Source organism: Miniopterus natalensis, chromosome 11 (assembly GCF_054644295.1).
Source record: "Miniopterus natalensis isolate mMinNat1 chromosome 11, mMinNat1.hap1, whole genome shotgun sequence".
NCBI lineage: Eukaryota > Metazoa > Chordata > Mammalia > Chiroptera > Miniopteridae > Miniopterus > Miniopterus natalensis.
This window is the reverse complement of record NC_142091.1, coordinates 10,954,824-10,969,138: the sequence shown is the minus strand read 5'-3', so window position 1 is coordinate 10,969,138 and position 14,315 is coordinate 10,954,824.

Below are 14,315 nucleotides of genomic sequence, written 5' to 3'. Positions count from 1 at the left end.
GGGAGTCACTTTCTCAAAAGGAGGCTGCTGTCAACTGTCACCCTTCAACAACCAGACCTCCCACTCTCTTGCTACTGTTACAGGTAATTCCCTATAAGTAGGTTGTATAATCAGGGTACACAACATTATTATGGGTCCTCATAGGCACTTAAACAATAGTTCACAGCTTACTTTCCACACAACAGCCAGAGTTGTTCTAAAACACAAGTCAGAGCACATCACAGGGCTGCACAGATCTCCTGTGGCTCCTCACTGCCTTCAGAAGAGAACCTCAAGTCCTCCACAGGAGCCACAGGCCCTGAATGATCCAGGTTCCTGCCGCTCCTCCAGCCACACATCTGGCCACCTTCCCTCCCTCTGTCCTTCCTCCGATCCACCAGCCTGGACTGTCTGCTCTTCTTTGAACCCCCGGCCTTTGCACATATGGCCTGTTTGACCCAGAATGCTATTCCTCCAGGTATCCTCTGTCCCCTTCACTTCCTTCAGTCCTACTCAAATGTCACCTCCTGGAAGAGGGCTTCCTTGATCGTCCTATTAAATAAAATAATGCCCTTCCATTACTCTCTTTCCCTCTATCCTGCTTTATTTGTCTTTATGGTGTTCATCATTATATTGAATATTTGTCTGTCTACCGCCCTCCAATAGGACCTAAGATCCACAAGAGCATAGAAACTGTCTGTTTGGTTTGTTTCTGTAACCCCAGAACCTAGAATAATGACAGGTGCTCAATGACCCTGTTTTCCACTCTCCTTTACGAGTTTGTAATCAGTCTACCTTCACTTCACAGATGAGGAAACTGAGGTGCAGAAAGACCACTTTACTATTCCAAAATCATGTAACTAGCAAGTGACAGATACAGAACGTGAACTAAATCTCCATGAAGCCCAACCCTGTGTTCTTTCCATTACACCACGTGGCCTCACTTCTGAGACACGGTCCTCTGTGTGGGCAGGGAGCCTAAAATGGGAAGAGTCTCCTCAGAAACAAGGAACCTGCCACCCTCCTCCTCCGCCTCCAGTTCTCAGCTGATGTTTTGTGACATTGAAGCTGGGGCAATAGCAGCTAGAAACAGTTCTCAATCTCAAGGCCAAGCATGTTTGAAGTGCAGTTTTAAGGCAATTGCATCTTAGAACCAAAGTTGCTGATGACAAGGAAAAGTTACAACAAAGCTCAAGGTGACAGTAATTATAGCATTTAAGGCTAAAATCTCTTTGGGGAGAAGACTGGAAAGTGATAGAGAGATGAACAAGTCATTAGTATAAACTCCACAACCAAAGACAATTCGTGACCTAATATGAAATTCAAAGAAGCTCCAGAAAATAAATCAGACATTTGTAATTTCACAGAGCAGTGAACATCATGTGGGTTTCACGGAAGATTAAGAGAATTACGGTTACAAAGGTCTCAGAGTTCAACTCGACCAGAAATTAGCAAACTTTTTCTATAAAGGGCCAGATAGTGGCTATTTTAGGTTTGCAAGCTATACCATCTCCCAAGACTTCGCTGTGCTAGTGGAGCAAAAAGACAGCTATAGACGATATGTAAGCATGTGTTCCCATAAAACTTTATTCACAAAAACAAATGGGGGCCAGATTTAGCACAAGGGCTGTGGTTGCCAACTGCTGATCTAGATCAATATGTTCCTGTGACAAAGGAAGAAACTAAGACAGAGAGTTGAAGTAGTTGTCACAGCCAGTTATGAAAGAGAGAAAAGAGACAGTCGTTCATTATTCAGTCAACAATGTGTATTGCACACGTATTGCATGTCGAGCTATTTTAAACATGGGAGAGGCACAGAAGAAGACAGAAGAGATTCCTGCTCTCTCAGAGCTTACATTCTATCTAATACAGGCAGCAGACAGTAGAACAAATAAGTGAATGAGCTCATCTCAGACAGCAACGAGTGCTGTGAAGGCGATGGAAACATGCTGGGGACAGCTTTGGGCTTGGGAGTAGCTAATGGAGGAGCAACTAAACTGATTGTCAAGGAAGACAGTTGGACCAAAACCTACATGAGAATAAGTTGCCATCCACAGAAAGGTCACATCAACGAAGTACCCACTTTACATAAACACTCATTTCATCTTCATGGCCCTGTTGTTACCGATGGGAAAACTGAGGCTAAGGGAGCAGAGAAGTTGGCTTATGGAGTGACCCAGAAGAACGTCCAAGGCAGTCTTGTCTGTCTGTCTCCAATGGCTGGACTCTTCCTTTCACAGAAATGTTGTCTCCGCCACCTCACATGAGATGACTCAGGAATCCCATTTAGAACTTAAAACATCATCTTAGTCTAACATGTTTGGTTTGGGACCTGACTACGTATTAAAATGCAAATTAAATTTTAACTAGGTATTGAAGCATGAAAAACTGTTTTGATGACCTGATGCTTGAAATCACTACATTTTGTACTTTAAAAATTAAACTGGCTTATTTTTTAAATGTTTTATATTTTGTTTCTAAACAAGATAGGAGAGAAGGTCTCCAGCTGCTACTTTCAAGCATCTCTCTGCAAACAAAATCTTCATGAATAATATTTATTTCCAACAAATGAAAAGCCAGAATGAAATGCATTTTTTTATATATATATTGGTTTTTGAAGTACTAGAGAGGCCTCAAAGTTGCCGCATCAGAATTTTGATTAGCTAAATGCAGCTTGCTGATGTGATCGAGATGACCATGGCTAAATAATTCTGTCTTCTTGCATGCAGACACGAGTGTTCCTTATGCTTCCTGCCTTCAGCCAGCAGTGCATTAGGAGTAAAAATAAAACAAAATATGACTAATCACGGGACTGGTGTCATCTATGTGGAGTGCTCACACCCATGAGGGCGTGGAACAGTGTTTAGCTAAAGGACAGACCACTACATATGCTCACTTCCTACACACCGTGTGCTCCAACTGTTTCTTTTAGAGAGAAAAGAATGTTTAAATAATCATTCTGTTCATTGACTGTCGTGATCCAAAAGTGGGAACAGAGACCTTTGATGAGAATGCCGAGAGCCCCATCACACAGGCCCAGGTGCAAGGTGGGGCGAGCGAGACTTCTAGGGGACAAACTGGAAGGAGGCCCAACTCTCAGGGCCGAGTGAACACCTTCGCAATCCTGAGAGTGTGGGCATTCTTCTGTTTCACACCCTCCCCCTCCCCCCTCCCCCCTGCACCTGGCACACACACACACACACACACACACACACACACTGTAACACAACCTTCCCAGAAACCAGCTGTGAGGAAAGGCTGCACCTCACCCACTAGCTAGCTCCTCACACCTCCCAGACCACACCTGAGATGAACCTATGAATTTACTGGGCCCGGGGCAGTGGCTTGTGCCAATGGGTGGTGCCGCTGCTCGGCTGTGTTTGCTCATGTGTGTTACCCCCACCCATGTCTCTCTGATGTTGGATCAGAATGTATGTTTTTATGATACTGTTACAGGACAGTGAAAAGCTAGGAAAATTCCAGGGCAAGTGGAAAAGGGAAACTGAGACAGGGAAGTTAAAATAAGGCCCAACAGTTGAGCAATTTGCAGCTGGCTTGTAAATAACAAGCCATTATTTTCCTCAAACCAAAGACACTTGAGAGCAAAGGGTTAAAAGCCTCCCTAAGGAGAGAAGGCAGGAAAAGAGGGGGAAGGGGAAAGGAAAAAAGGGCAGTTTTACTCCCTAAGCAGAGAAGCCAGCAGTCTAGGGCTTGGCAAGGGACAATTGTAGGTGCTTCTCATGAATTCTGGGAAGGCCACACAGAGTACAAAGGGACCTTGAGAATTAATCTGTACCAAAATATTCAGCAGGGGAATTTGAAACCTTTAGACAGGAGGGTGTATAATGTCTCGGACCGCCATCCAACTGGCTCTTCAGATTAGCTGAGAGCCTGTCTGTGCTTCATTAGTCAGATGTGTAGATTTGCTCTCCTTGCTTCTTTAATAAATTTGCTTGCTTTAATAAAATTGGCTTTATCACAACGCAATCATCTGGAGTTTCTCATTTAAATTCATTTATATGAGAAGACAGGGTCAAGGTTGGGGACAGCCCTCTCCCTCTGACTCAGGGGGCTGTCCCATGACACCTCTCTGGTGTCGGTGAGAGGTGCCTGTCACAATACCTTGGGTTGTAACAAAGACATTTCCTTTTTTTATTTCATGATACAATCTTTCTCTTTCTGTTCTTTCAGAAGGAAAAAGTCTTTAGGAAGAAAACACAAAACCAAACAGCAGACATCACTGATTGCTGAGACTCCCCAGTGACCACACCATGTTTTGAATATGGAACTCTGAGCCAGAAGGGCTTCCCAGAGGCCCTCTGGCCGAGCCGCCCGCCTCCGGCAGCCACTGCGTCCCAGTGGCCTCATGGGGCTGGCCAGGGAAGCCCGGCAGGCCAGCTTGGACAGCCTCGGCCTCGGCCTCCGGCACGTCTGTGTGGCTCTACCACACTGGCACTAACAGGTGCCCTATAAAATCTACAGGGGCTGGGAAGGCCTGAAAAGTAATTCACATGATAGTTTTTTTTTTACAAAAAGTCTTAAGTGTCATAAAACGAGACTGTTTGAAGTCACTAGGACTTCAGAGTCCCCTCACCGCTACCTCAGCACATAGACAACCATTTGGAGAAAGTTCACCTTCCGCAAAGGGCCATTGTAAGGATTCGCACTGTATGTACGTGTGGAACACATGGTTTCCTTTATGCCTCAAAAACTAGTATTGTTAAGAAACAGACTTATTGCAGAAACCGAAGGTCAGAGTTACTGGAGACCCACTCCACCCTCTTGTCTTCCCTAGAACCAACGCCCCTGTGTCCTCTAACTCTTCCCACTTCCCTAATCCCTGTTTTTCAGACTAGTGACTCTCGAGTTCTCAGGGGTTCTTAACCTCTGGAGACTCCAATGAAAGTTTCAGAATAGGATTTTAAAATTCCATTTAAAAAGTTGTTCAAACTTTTATTCAGGACTTTAAGCAAGTCAGGAACCTCATGAAACCCATCTGCACGCCCCCCAACCAGAAAGGCCACGCACTCCCACCAGGAACCTCAGTTGTGAGAATTTTCCCACTGCCACCCCCAACTCCCAAGCAGTACCCCAGAAGCAGCTCTTGCTGGGAAGCTCCTACCTGCTCTGAAATGACTTCAGATACAAATTATCAGCAGGCCCATGGTCTGGAGGAGCCTGGGATTTGGGCAGAAATAGTGAGGCTAAGGAGAAATGCACCTCAGCACAGCCTGAGGCTGGCAGAACGAAAGCCAGGTTACCAACCTCAGACTTTCAAAATGTTAGGCCCAGTTTGTGGGAATCTTTCTTAGCTGAGAGGCACTAGCAGCACTGAAGCGAGAAAGCTGAGTCACAGGCAAGAAACACCAGGCTTGGTGAGGGGGATGGCCTGGTGGGGGGATGGCCGGGGCTGAGATGACAGGTCCCTTGGCAATATTGCAGAGATCCCAATGGACGGGCCTAGGAACCCTCCCTACACTCCAGTGCCCCCTTAATGGTAAGATCCACGTCTCTTCTGCATACGAAGAGGCTGCTGGAGCAGGCTCTGGCCATCTCCAGCCATGCCCATGTGAATCTCACCATCTGGGGCCCCAGGTTAGCCGTATTGAGTTCAGACAGGGTACAGCTGACAGGTCCCCTAGAACAACCCAGGAGAGGTGTGTGAAGTCAGACAGATGCCTGGGTTGGCATCCAGGTCCTTCACTGCTTCATTTACCGGCCTCAGGAGGTCACATGATATTTTGAGCCCAAGTTTCCTCATCTTTAAAAGGTGGATATTTCCCATCTCTTGGGGATGAATGGAGCATTAAGTGAGGAAATATAAGTAAAGAGCCTGGAATCTGGTAAGCCCTCGAGGAATGGCAGCTGGTATTACTGCAGTATTATTAGTATTGCCCATGAGAAAGGGGATTGCACGAATATTCCCATTTCACTAAACGTGGTAAAAGCTGCTTGTTGCAATAGGCAACAAGATGTGTGCAGGAGCAAAGGGAGAAGCAACCGCTTGTGGACAATTAAAATCTCCATTTACCACCAATTGCTGCGAAGCTATTTGTTCCTACAGACCTCTAAGGAGCCCCTCTTTGCAGAGAACACCTCGTGTGGTTACTCAGTGGTTGAGAGGATGCAGCTACTTTAGAGGGGGAAATTCGACAGCCAGGCTTTCTGTTGATTTGAGTGCAGAAAGACTGGCCTTTCCCCTAGTTAATCCTAGTCAGTGAGATTTGTCCACAAGGAAAGAAAACCCGATTGACTAACCACCTGTGAGCTAGACGCTTTCGCAGCTATTTTATTCAGGCTTCACAACCCTGCTGGGTAGGTATTATTATGCTCACCAGGCGTGGCTCAGCGTTTGAGCGTCCACCTAGGATCCAGGCAATCGGGGTTCGATTCCTGGTCAGGGCACATGCCTGGGTTGCGGGCTCGACCAATGACTCTCTCATCATTGATGTTTCTGTCTCTCTCTTTCCCTCTCCTTTCCTCTCTCTGAAATCAGTAAAGATATATTTAAAAAGAAAATAAGATAAGACATTTCAGCTTAAGAGAGGCCAGGGAACACTCTTGGTTTGAGATCACAAATAGACCTCCGGGACTTCGAAACAAGTCACTGTGGTGCTCCATTCAGCAAACTGCCTTATCTGTTTTCCTCAAAAGGCAGCTTCACCATCCAAAGCAGGAGTAACAGCTGGAGGGGGCTCAGGCCAAGTCAGAGCAGCTGTGTGAGGGCGCGGCAGGAAGGGAGAGGAGGACACTCCTCAGTGGTCCTGCTAAAGAGAAATTGCACCGGACGGTTCATAAGCATGGCAAGGAAGACTTTACTCAGGACAACTGCAATAGTGGAGAGAGACTGCACTCAAATAAAACAGGAGTAGCTGGGGATTTATGGCCAAGTGGCAGAGTGAGGGAGAGGGTGGAAAATTACTGGCTAGGTATCGAGGGTGGGGAATGGGGAACCTCACTGTATATCAAGGATGGGGGAATTCTCCCTGACCTGGCTTAGCAGGATTTTTGCTAAACTGAGCAGCCAAGGACAGAGCCAAGGACAAGGCCTAGTTGAAAAGAGGGCTCAGAGGAGCCTGACTAAATAAAGTGTGGTCAAGGAGCCAGTCCTTGTCAGTCCAATGTGGTAGACGACGAAAGAGGCCAGAGTGCCCCACCCCTCCTGGCCTCCATGCCTTCAGCAGTTCCCATCAAGGTGGACTCTCGTGTCTCATTCTTTAGATCGGGCTGGTTTTATGACTCGTTTCACCCAACAGAAAACAGTGGAAGCCACAGGGTGAGAGTCTGAGTCTAGATCGATATCTTCTCTCTGTCTCCATCTCTGCCTCTCTGCCTCTCTCCCCGCCAAGCTGCCATGTAAACAAGCCTAGGCTAGTCTTATGGATGGCAGAAGAAACATGGCCCAGTCCCACACTCACCCCTTGCCCTAGCAACATGCCCAGAAACAGTCACTCTTCATCTACAGCTGATTAAGACACATGAGTGAGCCCAGCAGCAACTGAGGAACTGCCCAGAAGACCCCAGCCCAAAGCACTAACCTATAGAATCATGAGCTAAATAAACGGTTATTATTCTAAGCCACTACATTTTGTGGCTATTAGGCAAAGTGCTGAGGTCCCAGAAAACCTCAGCGTATTATTCTCGGATCCCCCCAAAAATAACCCAGAGGACTGGCTGCGAAGGACACAGGTTTATTAGGACTTACATGCGCACCAGTGGCAGCCACCCAGTGAAGTTTAGCGCCACACCAGCTGCTGCTGGTAAAGTCCCATCGGACCAGTGGACCGGCCTCACCAGGGGCGGTCAGCCAGTGCTATTGCTTTGCCATCACCCAGATGTTTCCAACACAAGGTTTTATGGAGGATAAAAAACAGAGAAAAACAGGGCGTGCAGGGGGAGGGGTACGTGCAAAAGCTGTGTGAGATCAAAATGCTGTTTTCTTGATTGAGGAGCTGGCCAGGCTTCCAAGGCCTCACAGTCCGCTCACTGATGGCCTTCATTGTCTTCCCACAGGGTGGGAGGGGGAGCTGGAGCATGGGAAGGAGCCCATGTTCCCACTTACCGAGCAGGGGCTGTTTGTTATGAGGCAATACATTAGCCCTGCAGAGCTTCTCATTTATTTGGCCTTGAATGCCACCTCAACACCAAGCGTCTTAAAGGCTCCCCAAGAAATTCCAACGTGTAGCCAAACTCAGCATCGCTGCCCCAGCTCCTCTGGCCTGTGCCATCCTGATGCAGCCCAGGCGTACTCTCCTGGTGTGTGGAGGGTACTTGGGAGGTACGTAGGTCAGTCAAGACTTGAACTGTTTTCAGATCCAGGGGTCTCTGGATCAGAGGCAGTGCTTCTCAAGCTTTGACGTGTATACTAACCCCCTAAGGCTCTTTGTAAAATGAAGATTCTGATTTGCAGATCTGGGGTAGGGCCCAAGATTGTCCGTTTCTAGCACACGCCCAGGTGACTCACACTGCCGTCAGAAGGCAGGCAGCCACCTCCTAGCTGACTTTCTCACAGGTGGTGTGGCCTGGAAGAGAAGAGCCTCTGGACAATGAGCGGCATGCGTGCTGCTCAAGCCTGTCTGAGGGGCATAGACAGGCTCAGGGGCTCTTCCTGCCTAGTTCAGACTCCCATGGAATCAATTCTAGGACAGAGGCCTCTGTCATATCCAAAGAATGGCACTGATTCATGCACTAGGGCCTCATAGCAAAGTGCAACAGGCTGGGTGACATCCAGAGCGGACATTTATTTCCTCACAGTTCTGACAACTGGAAGCTGGAGGGCAAAGCATCAGCACAGTTGGTTTCTTCTGAGCCTTGGCTTGCAGGTGCCCCCTCTTGCTGCTTCCTTACACGATCTTTCCTCTGCACATTCCTGTGCCCAATCTTCTCCTTATAAGGACACTAGTGAAATTGGATTGGGGCCTACAATAGTTGCCTCGTTTTAACTTAATTACCTCTCTAAAGAGCCTATCTCCAAATACAGTCACATTCTGGAGGTTAGGATTCCGACACATGAATTTCTGGGGGGGCACAGTTCAGCCTCTAACAAGCACCCACCTTTCTCCCCACTCCTGTGTGGAACCAGCCATAAGACCATCACGAACTGGCTGTGGTCCCGTCAGCAGAACCTGGAACCAGATTCAGGTGCAGGGCTGTGAAGCACCTCCAAGGGCAGGTCAAGTACAACAAGGCCATGTGTCAAAACAGAGAGCAAGTTGATGTGGCCAGGGTGTACATCAAATACCTGAAAAACATAGTATTTCCTCTCCAGAACAACCTCACCAATACCATGGGTCCAGAGTATGAAAACCCATGTCCTGGGCAAGCCAGATATCTGGAATAAAACTTGATTTGGGCTGGGAAAATGGTCAAGGGACAATCAGAAAACACCCAAGACCATACCAGGGAAACACAGAATTGTCTAGAGCAGGACAGCTGCGATCAAAATGCTGCAGAGGCTTGGAGAGGAGAGTGGGGGCTTCCCTGAGGGTCTGAGCAGCAGCACCCTGGGGCTGTCTCTCAATCTCTACCCAGCCTGGTCAACCTCTCCGAGCCTTGTTTCCTCCCTGTAGCATGAGGTTAATTCCACCTCCCTCGTAAGGTTTGGTGAAGATTAAATCTCAGGCCCCATCCTGCTGTGGGGGACTGTGCTCAGCTCCTCCTCACCCTGGTCTTTCAGGAGAGTTCGTTCCATGCCCTCTGCCGTCTGGCTTTTCTGTGACACAATCGGGACGAATAAGCGGGGAGAAAGGCAGCTCTCCCGAGGCAGAAGGCAGCCCCACTTGTGGAGACTCTGCGCCGGGGCAAGCAAAGGAGGAGCCAGACCTGAGGCCAGAGAGGTTAAGTCCACCTGCCTGTGAAGACCTCAGGCAAGGGAGGGGAAACTGCAGCTGAAACTTTGGAGCTGAGAACTAGAGAACATTCTGGAATATGTGCCAAGCGAGAGCTTCCGAAGTGGGCTGCGGAGTGTGGGAGAAGGGGAAAGGAAAGGGAATTTCCAGAGATTTTACTGTTCCTCTTCAACTCAGTGATTTTAATGCTCTTTGAGAGATGCTGATAAAGGGTAAAGGTGAGAATTCCTGTTTAATTGCGTCTGGCTGCGAGAATTTGCTTCTTAGAACACGACCCAGCGAGCATGAGGCCCTGGGTTTTATATGGGGCGATAGATCTATACCTGTCTATGTCTAGAGCTGTATTCATATGCATATCCATGTCTGTCCCTATACCTATCTGACCACCTTTTGCTGTTTCTACCACTTAGTAGATACTTAATAAATGGTAACTTATAATTATTCTTAGCCACTTCCCCAATGCTCTATAGCCAAGATCCACATCCTTCTGAGAGTGTCTTGATGCTTTGGAAATCTCCCCTCTCATCCCTCTAGACCCTGTCTCCCTCAAGACTCACCTACGGGAAGTTTGTTTCAGGATGACTGGCATAAAGACAGTGTTGGCTGGTTACCACCTGTCTCAGCTGCCTGAAGAAACCAGACAGCAGGTGCTAGTCCAGGGACTATGGCCTCCAAGACAAAATATCTCTCTACCCTAGTAGCTCTAAACCACATAGTCCTGGGGACAGCAGAGTCACTGAAGAACTCACAAATCCAAAGGTACTCCAAGCATTGCTTATGGGCTGAAAAAATATGTTATCGCATATACAAGCCATTTTTTAAATGTCTGTGCTGCTACTAGATTCACAGTAGTCTGTTACTTTCTATCTGCTTGATTAATATGTACTTTCACAGAATTTCAGTTGTGCAAAGAGAAGACCCCCAAATTTCTTCTGATGTTGAAAGGTTCTTATAAACAGAAAATGTTAGCAATCTCAAACACAGAATCCCTAGGGCAAGAGCTGTTCATTTCCTAGGTTCTAGAATTCTCCAGCCCTCACCTGGCAAATAACAATGGTTTAATACCAAGCATCTCTCAAGAAACTTACAGCCCATTGAGGCCAAGAGAGTAGTGTGACAGTGATGGCTTGAGGGAGAGAAACATCCCTCATTGCCCACCTTGCAACTCTTCAGGACACTTCCTCGGGGACTGGGTCCAGCTCTACCACTAATACCCGTATGATCATGGAAAACTCACCCCTCCCCTCGGGACCTCAGTCTCCCCAACTCAACGGTGAGGGGGTGTCATTAGATGGTCTCAGAGGTTCCTTCCAGTACTGAGCTTCCAATCAGCTAGGCATGGGCGGGCATGAGGGGGACAGGGAGCTTTTCCATCCTCAAGCTTCGGAGGAAAGGAAAGTGTGGGCAAATGCAAAACAGTGACCCAGCCCTGACACAGGGCGTGTGTGCTGAGAGTGGGAATAGGGAGCAGAGAGTATGGGGTGGTACTGAACAAGGAGGACTTCGTGGAGAAATGTGCTGGATTTGGAGCAATTGTTTGCAGAGGGGTGTAATGAGAAGACACTGTCCCAGACTCCCAGACAGGCCCAGATTATATATGATGCTCCTGAGGTCTTTCAGCTTTCACCCAAAAGCCACAGGATAAAGAATTCCTTTATCTTCTGCCATTATGTAAATCACCTTGGTATAGTGATTGCATTTGCATGTGAAGTGGAATGCTGTGGAGTGACTAATGTATTTGTATGTGCATTTTAATTAACCTGCTGGCAGGAGGAGGTTCATTAAAGGGGCAGGTATGGAAATATTACTCTCTCCTGCTAGTGGGACTGGGCACCTGGAAGGCCAAGTGCAGTCTGATGGTGGGACTACTGCAGGCAAGTGGGAGCTGCGCAGTTAGTTTATCAAGAATGCATGCTTCCTGCCGCCTGAGGCCTCACTGTCTAGCTCAGCCTGAGAGCACAGGGCACTTGGAGAGCAGCTGAGCCCCCGGATGGATGAATTCTGGTGGCCCTCAGGAGGTCTGCATGGAAAGGGCCCGCTGTCTCTACACTGTTGTGATCTTACTTCCATGTGGCTTGGCAGAGCCATCAGAAAGCTATCGCATTATGTCTGTGTGCTGGCAATGGGCTTCTCTGGTCAGAAGAAAGCCTCACAGTTGTTTAACTACCTTCTTTGCTCTGGGCTCTTTGAAGCTAGAGTTAATATTATGCCTCATTTGCATCCAACATTGAAATTTGCTCATTAAACTCTAACAGCCATAGCACCTCCTGACAGCCTGGCCCCTGATAAAGACCAGTCGTTTCAGAAAAGCATGTCTCTTTTCATGTAACAGAAGTTGTAAAACACAGTTTACCCAGATAGGAGAGTTTTGCATACCAAGGAATCAGGTTACTTCACTCCTGGCTGGCGCCAGGGAGATGTAGGGAGAGGGCACAGTGGTGCAGGGAGCCCTGAGACTGGGGGCTGTTCCCAGGCTCCTGGCTCCCCTCACTGACTCTTATTTTAAACGCATTCTTTCTTCTTGTTTGCTTGTTTGTTTGCTGTTTTATTATTTACTCATGTTCTGTCTTCAGGAAGAAGTGAGTGAGACTGACCACCACCTTGAAGCCAAGGACTAAGCCTGGGCTCCTAAGGCCCCAAGGCATGGGCCCCGCCATCCATGAGGGCCAGCCAAGGTCCTACAGTGCCGTTTTCCAAGAACAGTTTTGGGCTCAGCAGGGAAACCAGATCTTATACCCCAAGCAAAAAACTCCAAAAGATTGCTTATGTATATTTGATATATCTGATGTGATAGTAAACAGGCAAAATGTATATTTGAAAAGAGATTCAAGTTTACATTTTTAAAACAAGGCAGAGTCTTAGGACAAAATAAAAAATACAACTGAAAAAAGATTCAGAGATTGGATGGGTGGATGGATGGTTGATAGATATAGATAGATGATAGATGATAGATAGATAGGTGCTAGACTACTCCATTTAAATTGTAGCCCCCACCCCTGCCAGCACCCCAACTCCCCTTCCCCTGCTGTTGTCTGTAGTTTGTCTCCCACTTCTATTGGAATGTAAGCTCCACAAGGCAGAAATTGTTGTCCATGAGTCCCCATGCCTAGAACAGCTCTCGATATGCAGTAGGCACCCAAAACATGTATGCTGAGTGAATAAATGGGTATTTCAGTGGGCCAGGCAATGTCCTAACCATTTTAAATACATTTTTGTGTATTTGTGTATAATAACGCTATCCCTGTTTATTGAAGAGAAAACAAAGACTTAGAGATGTCGCTTGCCTAAGGTTTCACAGTTAATAAATCATAGGGTCAGAATCTGTCTGACTCCAGAATGTCAAATAGCAAACATATGTCTCAACAAAAATAGACTTCTCTTAGAAACTTCACACACCTTAGTAAAGGATGTTACCCAGTGCCCACTGTTCTGACCCAGGTGCATAATTAAAGGGGCAAAGTGTTTTTCCTCTGCAAGGTAGATCCACAGAAGATAGATATGGGTGGTGGGCACAGCCCTCTGGGCCTACCCAGTCAACAGGTGAGCTACACCAGCTCAGGATCCAGGAACGGGTCAGACAGTACAACCCACCATCAGCAGAGGAGTAAGCGTGAGCAACGCCTAACTACTGCTTCACTGTCTTGGATGAGGGAGGAAGGAGTAGGGCAGAAGACTTTGAATGCCTGGGCTCTGTCTCTTAGAGTCCCAAACTGCCACCTCCAGAGAGGAGCTTGGCAGGTCCTAGAACAAGTAACTACTATGCTTTTAGCCCATTGCATGATCTCACTTATCTCGTTTAACCTTTACAATATACCTAAAAGGAACGTCTATGTCTCCCTGGAAATAGGAGCTCAGGAAGGCTAAATAATGTGACTAAGAATAGACATCTACAAACAGCAGAGTTGGATTTGAACCCAGGTCTCTCTGAACCCAAGTCCATGTTCTTCCCATACTTTTGTATTCACATATGACCCCACCTCTCAGGCCGTTCAGGGAGAGGGGGTAAATGTGGCGGCAGGCTGCCTAAGCCCTCCAGGTGCTCAGCTCAGAGAAGCAAGAGCAGCCCCAGCCCCCACTCAGAGGCTGAGGCGAGGCAGGGTGGGGCAGGGTGAAGAGCTTCAGGACTTGTACCAGGGGACGCAAAGGCAAAGCTAACATGCTAGTCTTCGTAAGACCTGGAAGGGGCCTGCCCTGGAGCCTCACCTAGATCCCCCCATCACCACCACCCTCTGCCTCCAACCCAAGCCACTCCTAGCTGTCATCTTAGTGGCCGTGTCCGTTATGACAGCCGCACAGCGGCTGGGGCCTCAGGTGGTTCCACATGCTGGTGAAGTTGGGGTGCTGTGCCCAAAGGCTACATGGAGGAGCAGCATTTGGGCAGGAGCCTGAATGTGGAAAGGAGGTTTATACGCCTGCATGGTAATGTGGTAATGCAAGGGGGCAATTTCAAAAGCACAGGGTGTGTTTGCAGAAGGGGCAGTGACTCAG